Below are 14,948 nucleotides of genomic sequence, written 5' to 3'. Positions count from 1 at the left end.
GGTCCTTCTTCCACATCGTTAGTATCATCTTGGTCTATGGCCCTAACAAGTTCATCATCAACAATACCTTGTTGGTTGTGATCCACTTCAGCATTATATTGAAGGTATGGACCTATAAATTGTGGAGGAAAAATCTCATCTTGTAACACCCTAAGTTAGAGAATGACTCTAAAATATACGCCTTAATGTGGAAAATATGGTCCCAAAAATTTCTTTCGACATCTACGACATCAAATATTTAGAATATTAATTAATTACTTAAGTATAAAACAACAGTTTCCAACCTTAAAGGACATCTTTACAATGTATTGAAAACATTAACCCATAGATATTTCACATAAAATGGTTAAGTCTTAGAAGCTTGTGTGATTCACGCCCATTCTGAGCTCTTGATCTTTCACAAGGTGGTTCCACGTTAAAAACTCGCCTAAGGTATTACAAAATCAAATAAGTGTTAATATTGCCTTAATAACAACATACATATTAAATACACTAATATCAAATATGTAATATATATGTTAAACCTATCGTCTTAGGTTCTCAACTATATTAATATCATATATGTACTTAACCACAAGATGTTAAATAATATATGCTAGGGAACATGTGGTGCTGACTATGAGATTAATTAAACCATAAAATTCACCGAATTTGTTTCCTTTTCAATAATATATTTATGAATAATACTAGTACTTAACATTGTTAATAACTTATTGCCAATACATCCCTATTACATGCTGGGTGAATTTTACATATTAGGAGAGTTAAGTTGGTTTGGTTTGGTTTAATTTCATGAAACCAAACAAGTTAAATATAATGAGAGTTAAGTTGGTTTGGTTTGATTTCATGAAACCAAAGAAAAAGCATGCCATAACTTACAGTGTGGTTCAGTTCAAATTCAGTTACTAGCCAAAACTTCGTTCTTTGGTAGGCCCCGTTAGGAGGGGGACTGACTCAGGCCCAATCTCTCGAGAGGCCTATAATTGTAAAAAAAATTATGCATATTTTATAAAATTTTGTATTAAAACCTAAAAAGACTACAAAATGATTAATTGATGTAATGGAAAGTGTACTAGTATAACTAAAGTCGTGATTGTAGAACCCTGTTTTTTACTCATCCTTAGCCACGAAATTTTAAAGGAGTCTTAGAGACGAAATTGCGTCCGTTGGCCTACCAAACATCATTTGATTTCCATTAAGACTAGTTAAGTCGGTTCAATTTTTTGTGAAAAAGCAAATTCAAAATTTTCATAAACCTAAAACTAGCATCCAAACTATTTACTTTTGGTTTAGTTCACTTAGTTTGATTATTTGGTTAATCCAATTAATACTTTAGCTTTTACACACCACAATCTTCCAGGAGTATTAGATTCAACAAAACCAAAGTGAAATAGAGAAAAAAAGATTACAAAATTGTTTACAATTCCCTTAAAGGAAATATTAGCACACAATAGTTCGACTTTCCTTATTGATGTAAGGGTTACTTTATTCACTATAGTGACCCTCTCGAACTACATTTATTGAATTGGTTTTAAATTTCAAGCATGACTATGCATCTGACCAAGTAACTTCCGCTTCACCCCAGTCGCTCTTAGGTATCCCAAGGGCCTCCCATACAGCTTTAGACCCGTCCACAACATTATAGGGCATGGTGGCTGAAAACCATGCTCTTCATCACATCCTAGGGTCGAGTCACACTCATCAACCACCTTAGCTTTGACACTCTTTCCCTTGTACTATATATTAATAAACTTGTGACACCTTTTCCCTTTATTGTACCACCCGGTGGACAATGCCACAACTGGCGTGTTATTTGAGTGGTACTTGTTGTCACACTCAGATGGCCCTCCGCCGTCCCCTCCCTTCTCAAAGTTGTTTATAGTCATTTTTGCCTTTGTATGTTTAGTGACACGAGGAGAGCATGTGTATGTCTCGTAAAACTTGCCCGGTTTGCAACAATCTGGGTCATTCACACATTTCCCATGTGGCGGTTGTTTACCTCTAAGCTTTCCAGTCGGGTGGCAAGATTGAGCATCAATGCATGATATGAATAATATTAGAAACAAGGAAAAGATAACTAGGAAGATAGTTGTTTGTTTCATTAATATCTTCATATGTTAATAATATTTGATATGAAGACTTTAGGTGGATGGAACTGATTATATAGTGATGAGGTTTTTGTCAACATGTGCCTGAATGGTTAAATTTTTTTAGATTTGGATGAAACTTGGTTAAATTTACTATGTCAATTTAAAAAATACCATTAGTTTGTATCATCAAACATAGAAAAATGTGTTTTGTGATAAATAAGTTGAAAATTTGATTCATGAATCTTATTCTCTTTTTTATACGGCAATACTCGAATAAATGTGGGAATGCAATATTTTATTATGTTGTTATTTAAGTAAAATTACATTAAATTTCAATATATTTGTTTGTATTGTATGAACAAATTAAAAGTCTCAATCATATGTTGTAAAATGATTCCATGCTTAGTTGGCAAATACTAGATAGGTTAAGCGCGATGTAAGGTAATATACCAGATTTTAATTACGCACGTGACAAGAATTATGTATGAACTTTCTGGGATCCGGTCTGATTCAAACGAAGGAGAATACCATTATTTAGATTTCAAACTCAAATAAGGTGATTTATGTAGAACTCGGTTGAATATATCCAAAAAGAATTAAAAAAATAAGTAAATAACAAAAAGTTTTGTTTACGTGGAGGGGAACAAGGCTACTTTCACAAGAAAACATTGTTTGAATCTTATAACTAAGATCACTATGACGTGACATGTAAATTTTTTAATATAAAAGTTCAAATTTACATATACGTTGATCGATCAAAAAAAATTCCATAAATGTTGTTTTCGAAGTAGAAATTTATTTTTTTATAAGAGTTTAAGTATGTTTTTCATCTATGTGGTAATATTAAAACGCAGCTTGCAACCCCCAATTATATTTTATGGCTTATGGCCCCTTGGCGTATGCAAACTGACGCAGCTTGAGCCCATACGTCATTAGAATGTTAGTAATATGTTCCAATTCATGTGAAAAGATTATAACCCTCCGGTTTGCATCCCTATTTGATGTTATAAACATTTGTTGTCGCACTCCAACCTACAACGGAATATGCCGGGGTGCGACTATGATTCATAACATAGATAAAAGACACAAATTTATTAAGTGACAGTATTTAATCGTCTCATTAATTACAAATCAAAGTGTACAAAGATTTATAAAACCAAACAAACATGTCTATTACATCAACCAAAGAAAACCAACGATTGTCTTGTTATTATTAAAACCTACGGTCCAAAACTAAATGATCTTTAAACTTTCAATCATCCCAGGATGTGACCTGTAGTATACGTAAAAATCATATATTCTGTCAACAACACATGTTAAGTGAGCAACTACAATTTTGGGTAATAATTAGAGATGGCAATTGGGACGGGCCTAGGTATTCCCAGACCCGGACACGACTATAAAAACCCATCCCAAACACGTCGGGTATTTATCGGGTAATTATCAATCAGGAATCGGGTATACCCGTTAGTTTGTTAAAAATACATGTCGGTTAACCCAACACAAAACCCATCAGTTTTAACAATTTATTAAGTAAACGCTACGATAGCTCTTTAAAGTAAATATCAATCTGTTTACTTGTGGCTTACTCGCTTACAGAGGTTAAATCTGTTTTTCTTTCTAGTTTAAAAAATAATTGTGAAATTAGTAAAAATTAGAGTAACCTAGATATGGGATCTGCAACAACTCGGGTTCTTTAATATTTGAATTCGTAATCGTTTACCCGACTCGGGAATATATTTCGGATATTAAATTATTAAAATCTTATATTTATTAATATTTAACATTGTTATACTTATTTTATATTCATATAACTTTCAAATTCGTTAAACTATGCATAAAAATCTTTAAAATCGCTTAAAACGGCTAAAAATCGCATTTGTGGAAGTACAAGGACTAGTTTTGCATATTTATGACTAAACTAACGAAACTTATGCTCTAAGATATCTATATTAATGTTGTAAAACATACTAATTCGTTTTCTTGTTTTCCAAACCGAATTTGGTTAGTTATTATACCATATTTTCTCATTAATAGTTTATTTTGTTTCCTAATCGAGTGGATGTCTTCATAAATGCATTATAACACTCAATATTTAATAAAAAAACACCTTTAAACTCTAAAAACTACTGAAGTCCAGCCATCCTTCCCCTATCCGTCGAAATTTCCCTTCTCCATTGCCGGTTTCTTCAAGATTAATCAAGTTCTTCAAGCTGTCGTTGACTTTCAAGCTTCAAGACCTCGTTGACCATAAATTTCTCTTAGTTCCAATCCTCGTTTGGGTAAGTTGCCTTCTTTAATATTATAAGATTTTATCTCTTTTACAAAAGCCCTCAATCAATTTATATTATTGAGGGGATTTACCATGTCAATTGGACTCCGTCCCGTTTAAGGGGAAAATAGTCAACAATATTGACTATTCGATTTCTCTATTTTCTGTTCAAAATTAGTTTTTGGGTCAGAAAACTTTTTTGTTTGTTTTGAAATTTTGAATGTACTGACTAAAACCCGACTCCCAACTCGCTGTTCAGATTTTGGTCAGTACCTGCTCGCTTATTTGCTGAAAATCTCATAACCGGAGTTCTATACATCCATTTGAATTGATTCCACCGGCTATGTTCTCGATTTTGACTCTATTTTCTTATGTATATGCCTCAGGTCTTTTTGGGTCAAATAACTCATCGCGTGAACTTTACTCGTTTAAGCATTCTCTCGGTTTATTCGCTTAATCATCAAGGTGAGTAATCACTCCCATTTTTTACTTATCTTAAATCTTTTGGGGACATATACGTATTTATGGTATTTATCTGTTATCTAGTATTCAAAACCGCAACTGTTTAATCCTTGTGTGTATATCAATTAACGCCTAACTTGCTATTTGCTTTATTTGAATACATTTCGGAGAGGTCCAACATATTCTCATTATAGTATGATTATACGATCGTCATAGTAGCCATCTTCCAGTTCATCTGACATCGAGCTTACTGACAACTCATCTTTGGTAACCAATGCCCGACGCACGGTAACGGTTTAGCCCTATCTTTATATTTGTGATTTGTTTATATGTTATTAAATTTCTTATCTCACATGGACAGTTTGCATTTTTCTTTACCTATTATATATTATTATTTTAGTGTCTTAAACTGGTGTTTTAGTCACTCAACATGTGTTGTTAACAAACCTTTCTTTTTTTATACACATATGAAGGTTATTGTTTGAACTAGTTACATGATTTGGTGAAGACTTAGTGAAGAATTAAGTTTAAAGAATTATAACCAAGACTTAGATATGTATTCATTGTGTGTTCAAATGAGTTGTACTTTGATTTGAATCTTGTTGGAATATTTGAATTTAATTAATAAATATCATCATTTTAATTATTGCATGATAATACCTTGAGAGCTGTGAGCAATAAGTAAACGCCCCGGCATTTCCACCTTATGTTGGGGTGTGACATCATATTTATTATTCGAATTATTCATATTTATGAAATCACATATTTATTGAATATATTTTATGTTTATCTCATTTTATATTGTTATGGCATGTTTACCTGGTTAACAAAACTTAAGTTAGCTTATTTCGGTTCAATATCGTATTAAATCAAAGTTCAGGGGCTAAAGATGTCAAAAATCAAATTTCTGATTTTTTTCTTCCTTCGTCGCGCTATGTGACGGATCAAAAGATAACCCGCCATGATACACGATGAGGGAAGGTTCTGCCTCGACATTTCAGTCATAGGTTGGCTGTGGCAGTCGCAAGTTGCATTTTGGTGTTGAACATGGGAGCGCAAAACACTCTTAACTTATTATCTGATATAGATTTTGTACCGTTACATAAGACATGTAACGTATTACTCCCTCCGTCCCGGTCAAAGTGTCTTAGTTTGAAAAACACAAAGTTTAAGGTAGATTAAATTATTGTTTTTTTTGCTTGACAAATGACAATAATGTCCTTGGAAATTGGGTCAATAAATATTGTTTAATAAATGTTAGTTGTGTGTGTTTAAAGGTAAACTTGAAAATTGGCTAATAAATTTTGAAAGTGAACATTGTAATGGGACAAATAAAATTGGAAATGTGGACACTTTTAATATGATGGATGGATTATATAATTTGGTTCACGTCCATTGTTAGGTTTGCTAATTAGCTAATATCATTTATCTACAATAAATTTGTATTCGAGTAATATGGAACATTCGTTAATTTTCAAACCCGAAAACTCGACTCATTTTAAATTATATATATATATATATATATATATATATCTGAAAGGGTTATTATAAAAAGATGAGAGTGTCTAAAAAGTGTATGAAGAAATCTGGATGGTTGGATCTTACCAATCAATGATCAAGATGAAAAGTTGACTGAAATATGAGTATGTTTTATTTTAAAGGCCTAGAAAGGTGTGTTAAAGGGTATAATCATCTAGTGTGTTATATTATATTTGAAACTATTATCAATCTATGATTATCACATTTAAATACAAATTAAAACACAACAACATGGACATCAAAATCTATATTACACCGTGTTTTAGATCAAGTTTTAATCAAAATTTAAATACAACACCAGCTTTTTATCCAAATCTAATACACAACATCAAGAACACGAAGAACTAAAACACATTTGTATGGTATAGGCGGATTTAAAACATCAGCATCAAGAAGACGACCACGAAGAACAAAAACACGACATCAAAATCTATATTTCAGTGTGTTTTAAAACACGACGCCAAATTCTAATTCAAATTTAACATAACACCAAAAAAAACAAGAACAAAAACACACCTATTTTTTTAATGTGTTCATAATATTCAAGAACTAAATCACAAAAATCGATTTCGTCACCAATTTAGATCTCATCACGTCCATGGAAGCTGCTCCGATGCTCCTCTTTGCCGTATTGTACGCCGCCTCATACAAAAACCCGATATAATTAAGTAATCAACAAACTTAATTGATAACAAATCATTATTTAAATTCTAAATTCAAGCATATGATAATTAACAGATCGGTGTAATACAGTGATTTTGTGTGGATCTGTGTTAAAATTAGGGATCTAGAAGACGATTGCGGCGGAGCCGAGGAAGCCAAGAATGGAGATCGTCGGAGAAAGTGGAAGACGAGATGATCGGTTGATGTTTTGAAATGAAAGAGATAACTGATTGGATTTAGGGATAATTTTTATTCTTATATCAATATAATAATCATATAATAATCATGTGTAGAGTGTATGTGCAAATACAATCAACGGCAATATATATAAATTAACATTTTTGGTTTAAAAAAGTGGTTTATATGCTTGTCTTGTTGATCAAGATCTTATAATTAACTTAATAATTTGATTCCTAAAATAATGCAAACAATGTGGACAAAATTAACCTTATCTATTATACTTAATCCAATGGTTCAGATCGTTTCCTACACTTTTTACAAAAGTCTGTCTTTTTATTTTATATGGTAAGGATCCTAAGAGAACCCTTTATAAATTGAGAACTTTGAGAACTATTTTGAGCCACAAAAAAAATTTCTAAGAAGATATTCAAAAAAATCATGAACCAAAAATAAACAAAAACTTTAAAAAGTAAAAAACCAAAATTCTTATATTTCATCCCGGTTTCATTAAAAAAAACTTCGTATTTTACACATGTGTATAATTTAAATGAATCTCAAGTTACGTAATGTGCACATATGTACATTATCATTTAACTTGAATTGTACATATGTGTATAAAAACATGTATAAAATTTAAAAAATAAGTATTATACATACGTATACAATTTTGTTAAACCGATATTTTTTTTCATTTTTTTTTAATTTTTGTTAAAAGGAGTGTTTTTTGTGGTCTAAAATGGTTCTCAAAGTTCTCAATTTCAAAATAGTTCTCACATGATCCTAATCCTATATATATATATATATATATATATATATATATATATATATATATATATATATATATATATATATATATCCACTTTCGTTTCAGATATCTTATGTATTTCATGTGACATTCGTCAGTTTCTATTATTTGTATTGTATTTATTAAACCAACCCGTTTTATTATTCGTTGAAATTCGGTTAGTTATACATATACCCATATGATACATATTTCATATGTAACAATTTTCCTTTCCCAAAGTTATTTAATTATATTAATCGTTACTAATATATATGAATAAAAATTATAACACTCATTATTTTTCTTTATTCAAATATCACATAAATAACATATTTGATACATAACTAAAATACATCCTTTTAATTTAATTATGTCTCGTTTATTTTTACCTGAAGTTATTTTTTTAAGATAGAAAAATACTTTCCTACTACATTAAAATTTTGGTCAAAAATTCTTTATGATGATAATAAATTTGTTTGAATAGTATTTGTATGTTACAACTTAATTTTTATAACCATATAGAATCTTTGAATGATATTCATGATCCATTAAGTATTTTGACCAATTTAATTCAACTGAAACACCTCTATCTCAATTCACTTATAAATAAAGCTCCATTCCTTCTCATTTTCTCACAACTCAATTTACAAAAGGTTGTTGCTATTCTCTCACTTTGGTGATTTCACTTACTTTGATTTATGAAGTCAAATCGTGAAGTTCAAGATTTCCTCTTTTTTTATCTAAGTTCTTCTTCCGGGACCGCTCGTCGAATCGAACTCGTTCGGTTCAGCTCGCTTAAACGTATAGTTCTTTTTTACTCGCTTACTTTAACATGTGAGTTTCTCACACCCCTTTGTTTTACTCTTTTAAATATTTTGGGCTAGCATATATATATCCTATCAAATCAATTGTTTGCTTATTCATTTACAAAACTACAATTCATATCATGGAACTTGTGTGTTTACTTGATTACTTGCTCAAAACTTACTTGCACGTGGTTTCCTTTCCTCAATAAGTATGAGCATACGCCCCCTATTCACTTAATGACCGTTTTGTTTCGAATGAAAAAGGGACCCCCCCTGATCTAAGTACGCTGGTTGTTACTAACTGGAAAGGACCCTTACTTGCGCATTATTTCACGAGTTTCATCGAATTGTATGGTTTTTATATATTTATATCAAAATTTGTGTGAACTCACCAGCTATTAATTTGGTTGAATTTATTTTATATATGCACTACAAGTACCGTTATTAGATTATGGTACTCAGAGAAGACATTAAAACTTAGGGTATTTTAAATAAATGGACAAGTTGTTAAATTGTTCTTGTTTTTCCTGTATTTCTTGTTACAAACTTTTATACTTGACTTTTAATTTAAGTAATGATAATATTGTCACTTAATAGTGTCACATGTGTTTTGAGCAATCTTTACGTCACACTCAGGCGTTTCCGCTTAAGCCGGGGTGTTACATTATATCACATCACTCGTAACATCAATATTGTTGCTTTGCTCGTAAAGAGTTTATGTATTTTTTTTTTGTTGTCAAGTATAGGCTTATCAAGAGATCACCCATCTTGTACAACTCTTTGTGTTGAAGCCTAAATTATCTCCAGAAACAACCTCTTTATTCTCATGGATTGAAATAATGCTTCCCTGCATCTCACCCTTCCTAAATCCAACCAACATGTAGCTATTTATAAGTTTTACAAGATATGATTGTTATTTTTGTATACATTATTTGCATAAAACAATATTAGAAGTTCCCTAGTCTTAATAACATGGCCACACACAATATGTAAACCCATATAAAATAATCAAGTTAATAATCATGCCACAAACTTGTTAAACCGAATGAACCCGTTTAATTACGATTTTAATCATGTCATTAGAGCATTGTTGTAGCATTCGTCAATTTCGAGTTCTATTCGTATTCATTTGTGTATTCGTTTATCATGTAAACCGACCCGATTTATATCCCGAACATTCCAAATATATAAAATATTGGATTTTATGTTACTAAATCATTCCCACTAGTTCAATTTGAAAAACCCTTTTTACGGATTCGAAAACAGCTTTAATACGACTAAAATACATCAAAAACGAACTTCCAGACGCCTAACGAACAACGCAAGACGAGCTGGCCAACCCCACCCCCTAGGAGACGCCGCGCCGCGAGTCCACCAAGAGGCAGGGGGTCGCGGGTGGCGGCCTCAGGTCTGCATATATTAGTTTTTCTTGTTGTTTTGTGTTTTGCTTGTTTGTTTAACCAACCAATTTGCATGTAAACATAAAAGAGGACTTTTCAAAGAAGCTTTGACCCTTACCCTATATATACACACCCATCTCCTTAATTTTTACACTTGCTACATCTCCAAATTCTCTATAAATTCTTCTTAGATCCAAGGTTGTTTATTTATGTGTTCTAGAAGGTTAGACTTCCAAATATCAAACCAAGTTTAATCTTTCATTCTAATTAGCTTATGTAGTCTTATTTATATTTGTTTATGGTGGCACAACATATATATAATACACACCCCTTGTTACCTTTGGTAGTTACTTCTCCGACTCCGGTTGGTTAAGTTTCGGACCTCGTAAGGCAAGGCTTCATGGAGGACTTCGTGTTCTTGATATATATACACACACATAACTTGTTGCACATATTAATCTTGTTTAACTTATGCTCTTTTTAGTTTGTTTATCATATGTATGAAGTTACATGGTGGGGGTTTGTAGAGACTAACCTCGGTTTAACCGTAAATAGTCCAAACCGTGAGCCGAACTTGTTACTAGTTTTGTTAAATAATTGTTTTAAACATGCTTCATGTTAAATTTAAGTTTCTAAATTCATTTGTACAAGTTCTTGGTTATTTGGGCATGTGGAGACCATCAAGGAACGCATTGTGATATGGAAACCGAACCAATCCGATTTTTACTCGCTTAAGACGCACAAGTGTGTTTTTAGCTATCAAGACTTGTATATTTCTTTAAAAATAGTTTACAAATTGATTTTAATTATTTTCTTAAGTACTTGGAAATGTTGGATCCAACTTGATCTCATAACATAGTTTGGACCGACAAAACCGAACACTCTCTTAACGTGCGTTGTTAGTTCTAAAACAATAGAACTACATACTTGGTTAAGTTTTATAAGTTTTATTGAGTTACCTCATAACATTTACTACTTTGGAAAGTTGACTTTGGTTTTGACCAATTATCAAGACCCGAACTAACAACCCGAAACACTCGTTAAGACCCGTTTTAGTATTTTATCCCAAAGGAACTTGCGTTTTTGCATTCCTCCCACCTTATTACTTAACATAGGTTAAGTAAATATTAAGGTTAGATACTTTAACTCGGTTTCGAGCAAACTTACATTTTTAAAGGGTTATTATTATAAATTCTTAAATAGATACATTTTAAACCTTGAACTTTAATTGTTTACTTTTTAAAACAATTATTTTATTTAAATATCTTCAAGACAACCTTTCTAAATCCAAGACTTTCTTTTATTTAGGCTCCATACATTAAACCCGTCGTTCCGGCAAATCTTCAAATTACCAACCTTTCAAGTTTATTACTTGAACGTGAGTACTTTCATACCCCGTTTTCCATCTTTCGTTGTGGGGTGACATTTCATACTTATTCAAATTAAATGCTTTATACTTGAATCTTAAAACACAAACGTTATTGTATACTTTACTTAAATAATTGCTCGATTTGGTGTTCTATGATTATATGCCTATGTGTTTATCGCTTTTAGTTGGTTGATCTATAAATCCTAGACTATTTGGCATCCCCTTATAGCAAGGTGTCGTTAACGTAATGCAATTAACGATAACTATAAAATCCTAGACTATTTGACATCCCCTTATAGCTAGGTGTCGCTAACATAAATCTATTAGCGATATCTATTTATCCAAGTTATTGCTTTAATTTATTATTTCGTATATAAGTTTTGTGGCTTTTTATTACTATATACTTATATGCTCAAACTTATGAATTTCTCACCAACCTTTGTGTTGACAAACTTTATTTTATGAAATGTTATAGGTTTGACTTTTGTTGACTCGAGGACTTGACGAAAAACGTTACCAAGACTATTAGGATATTAGTAAAACGAACAATAGAATTGTTTATTTGAATTCTATTTGTTTGTATGAACGAGATGTGTTGTTTATTGATTTATGAAATAAAATGAGTTGATTAAATATTGTCACTTTAAATAGTGTTTTCTGTATTTATCCAATCACGTTGCACCCCGGCATGTTCCGCCGTCTTTAATCGGGGTGTGATAGATTGGTATCAGAGCCACAAGACTATAAGATAGGTGGTTTGACATAACGACCTAGTATAGTTTTTACTTTAGGGTCCTTATACTTGTTGTTTATACGTGTTTACTCTACTTGATTGGACAATCACTTGTTTATTTATATACTTATTTATTTCATCAAATCGTATATATATACACAAACACTCGAAACATACTAAGGTATCCTTACCTTACTTTTGTTTAATTTTATATATACACATACATGCATTTTCATAATAATATATGGTATCCTTACCTTACCGCAAAAAAAAATAGTTTTTATTGTGTTTTATGGATCACGAGCTTAACTTGGATCCCGTTGTTTCAAATCTCCTTAAAGATGGTCTTATATGAGACGACCACTTTAAGTAGTCGAATGCGAGCGTTCCGGTCGCCATCCTAATTTTCGGTGTTAAAACAATAGAACCATAGTGGTTTGACATGACGATGTATTCCGATTTATTATATTTGTTACAATCGTTATTTGAGTCAAAAACATGAAAAAGACGCGGTGGTACGTGCACATGTTTAGATTCCAACAAGGTGCTTTTGTAAAAAGGTTTTAGTGTTGGAATATCAAGTCATGGTAGTTCATGCACGATTTTTCCGCCTTTAAATCTTAAGACATTATTTACAAATTTTAAAGATTTAAACAATTTTTCCTTTTTACTTTGTCATATAAATTCTCATCACAAAATTCTCATTTATACAATTTCTATTTAACCGGTATGAATCAATCTAATATGTTTTGATTCACATGGTAAAGTTTTTTTTTAAACAAATTTAATCACTTTGATTTCACCATGATTTTTGTTATAAAAATTTATTTATCATGATCTCTTCAATGTAAGTAATATATATATATTTATATATAATACCTATATTTTGAACTATTTATAACGACTTTTAATATATCATCTTTGTTCATTTAGACTTTTATAAACAAAATTCTTATCACATAAGTTTCGTTCTACAAAAAAAAGAGAGAAAAAGGTTTTATGATAAATTTTACCTTAAATTTTCAAGTAAATACTCATTTCATAAATTTAAATTGTTTTAAAAGTATATGTACAAGATTTCATAAGAATTTTATTTTTGTAATGATCCCGTTCATTTTGGAACTATCATTTTACAATACCAATTATTTAAAATCTCACGACGTTTTAATTTCACTATTTTATATAATACACTTGGTAGAATTTTCATTTCCCAAATCTATTTTCATAACAACTTTCATTATGCAATTTTCGGTTCACTATAAAATTTTCACAAATAAAATTTGCATCATACGATTTTCCTCTTTTTGAATTTCTTATGGTAGTTTCACCTTGATTTTTCAAGAAATTCACAAACTTAAAGCTTGTAAATTCCTTGAAATCCTCATGCAACACTTCATAGAAATTCTATTTTAAAGACAGAAACCGTTTATGCCGATTTCTCGATCCACATTGCCGGTCATTTTAACTAACCGTGACATTTTCGTTATACGTTATTAAATAACGAACTTGGTAAAAAATTTTATTACGCAAATTTCAATACTCAAAACAAACTTTCATCATTCATATTGATACCTCGTAACAAATTTCGACATTCAAATTCATTTATTCTTTTATATTTATTTCCTCATACGCAAGGAATTTTGTTTTGATCTTTATAAAACTTATTTTGCTTCCTCATGACATCGACACTTATTTTTACAATAAACTTCAAAATGCCAATTCTATTAACTTAGTTTCCCACAATATTTTCCACTACTTAATTTTAAACATTTCAAGAACGATTTACATTACGCGGTGTGGTTTATTTCAAATTTTCTCGAAAATTATCTTACTACTTAAGCCGACCCGACTTATCGTAACAACTCTTGTTTTAGTGTAAGAAAAATTTAAGTAATTTCTCTTTAATATATTTCTATTATATAAAATTAAATCTTAATATTTCTCTCTTTATTTTATATAAAACTTTACGATTCAAAAAAATATCGTGGGAACCTCCTAAATAATAATCTCTAACTATTATGACAACCCTTTCAGAAACATGAGTTTGCTAAACGCGAACAATCCATGATGGTTCGCGAAAGTTCCGTTTTCACGTCAAAAATATTAATTTGTAGTTTTATCACCAAAAGTTTCTTAAATGTTTCAAACATTATTTATAAGTTATGAATTTTCAATTTAAAACTTATTATTTGTCAAAACTCCCATAAGCACAACCCTAAGTTTCCAAACCCATGTACTCTAACTCAACCTACCACATTAAACCAACCATCCTTACACTTCAAAAGTTTCCCGCGCACCCAAATCTTTTCTTTATATGAACAAAACCTAAACATCCAAAAGTATATCCTCACCTACTCGAACCCCATGCAAATCCAAGATATACACAATCAACCAAAAAAAGGCCCTAATTACTAACACTTTTACGCCACAAAAACCTATCAAACTCACTTTCTTGATACTTCAATGACTCCGACAAACCCATCCACAAATGCCTTGGACGTATACAAACCAAAGTTTACCCAACTATGACTCGATCATTCGATCCTTGCTATGTCAAATCACAAACCATGTCACCACATCGTTCCGATCCAACCATAGGTTTGATATCAAAATTAGCAACCTCAAACACTCCTTGCGAAATACATGTATA

The 14,948-nt window shown here is 31.0% G+C and overlaps 1 pseudogene; it reads right to left on the bottom strand.

The window, feature by feature from the left end:
- Positions 1-1,501: 1,501 nt before the first annotated feature.
- On the bottom strand, positions 1,502-2,102 carry LOC143602565 (putative ripening-related protein 1; annotated as a pseudogene).
- Between the last annotated feature and the right edge of the window lie 12,846 nt (positions 2,103-14,948).

Source organism: Bidens hawaiensis, unplaced genomic scaffold (assembly GCF_021521415.1).
Source record: "Bidens hawaiensis isolate Kalapana, Puna unplaced genomic scaffold, B.hawaiensis_p1.1 tig00059167_1, whole genome shotgun sequence".
Taxonomy (NCBI): domain Eukaryota; kingdom Viridiplantae; phylum Streptophyta; class Magnoliopsida; order Asterales; family Asteraceae; genus Bidens; species Bidens hawaiensis.
Note: the sequence above shows the minus strand (reverse complement) of the source record. Positions and strands in the feature narration are given on the sequence as shown.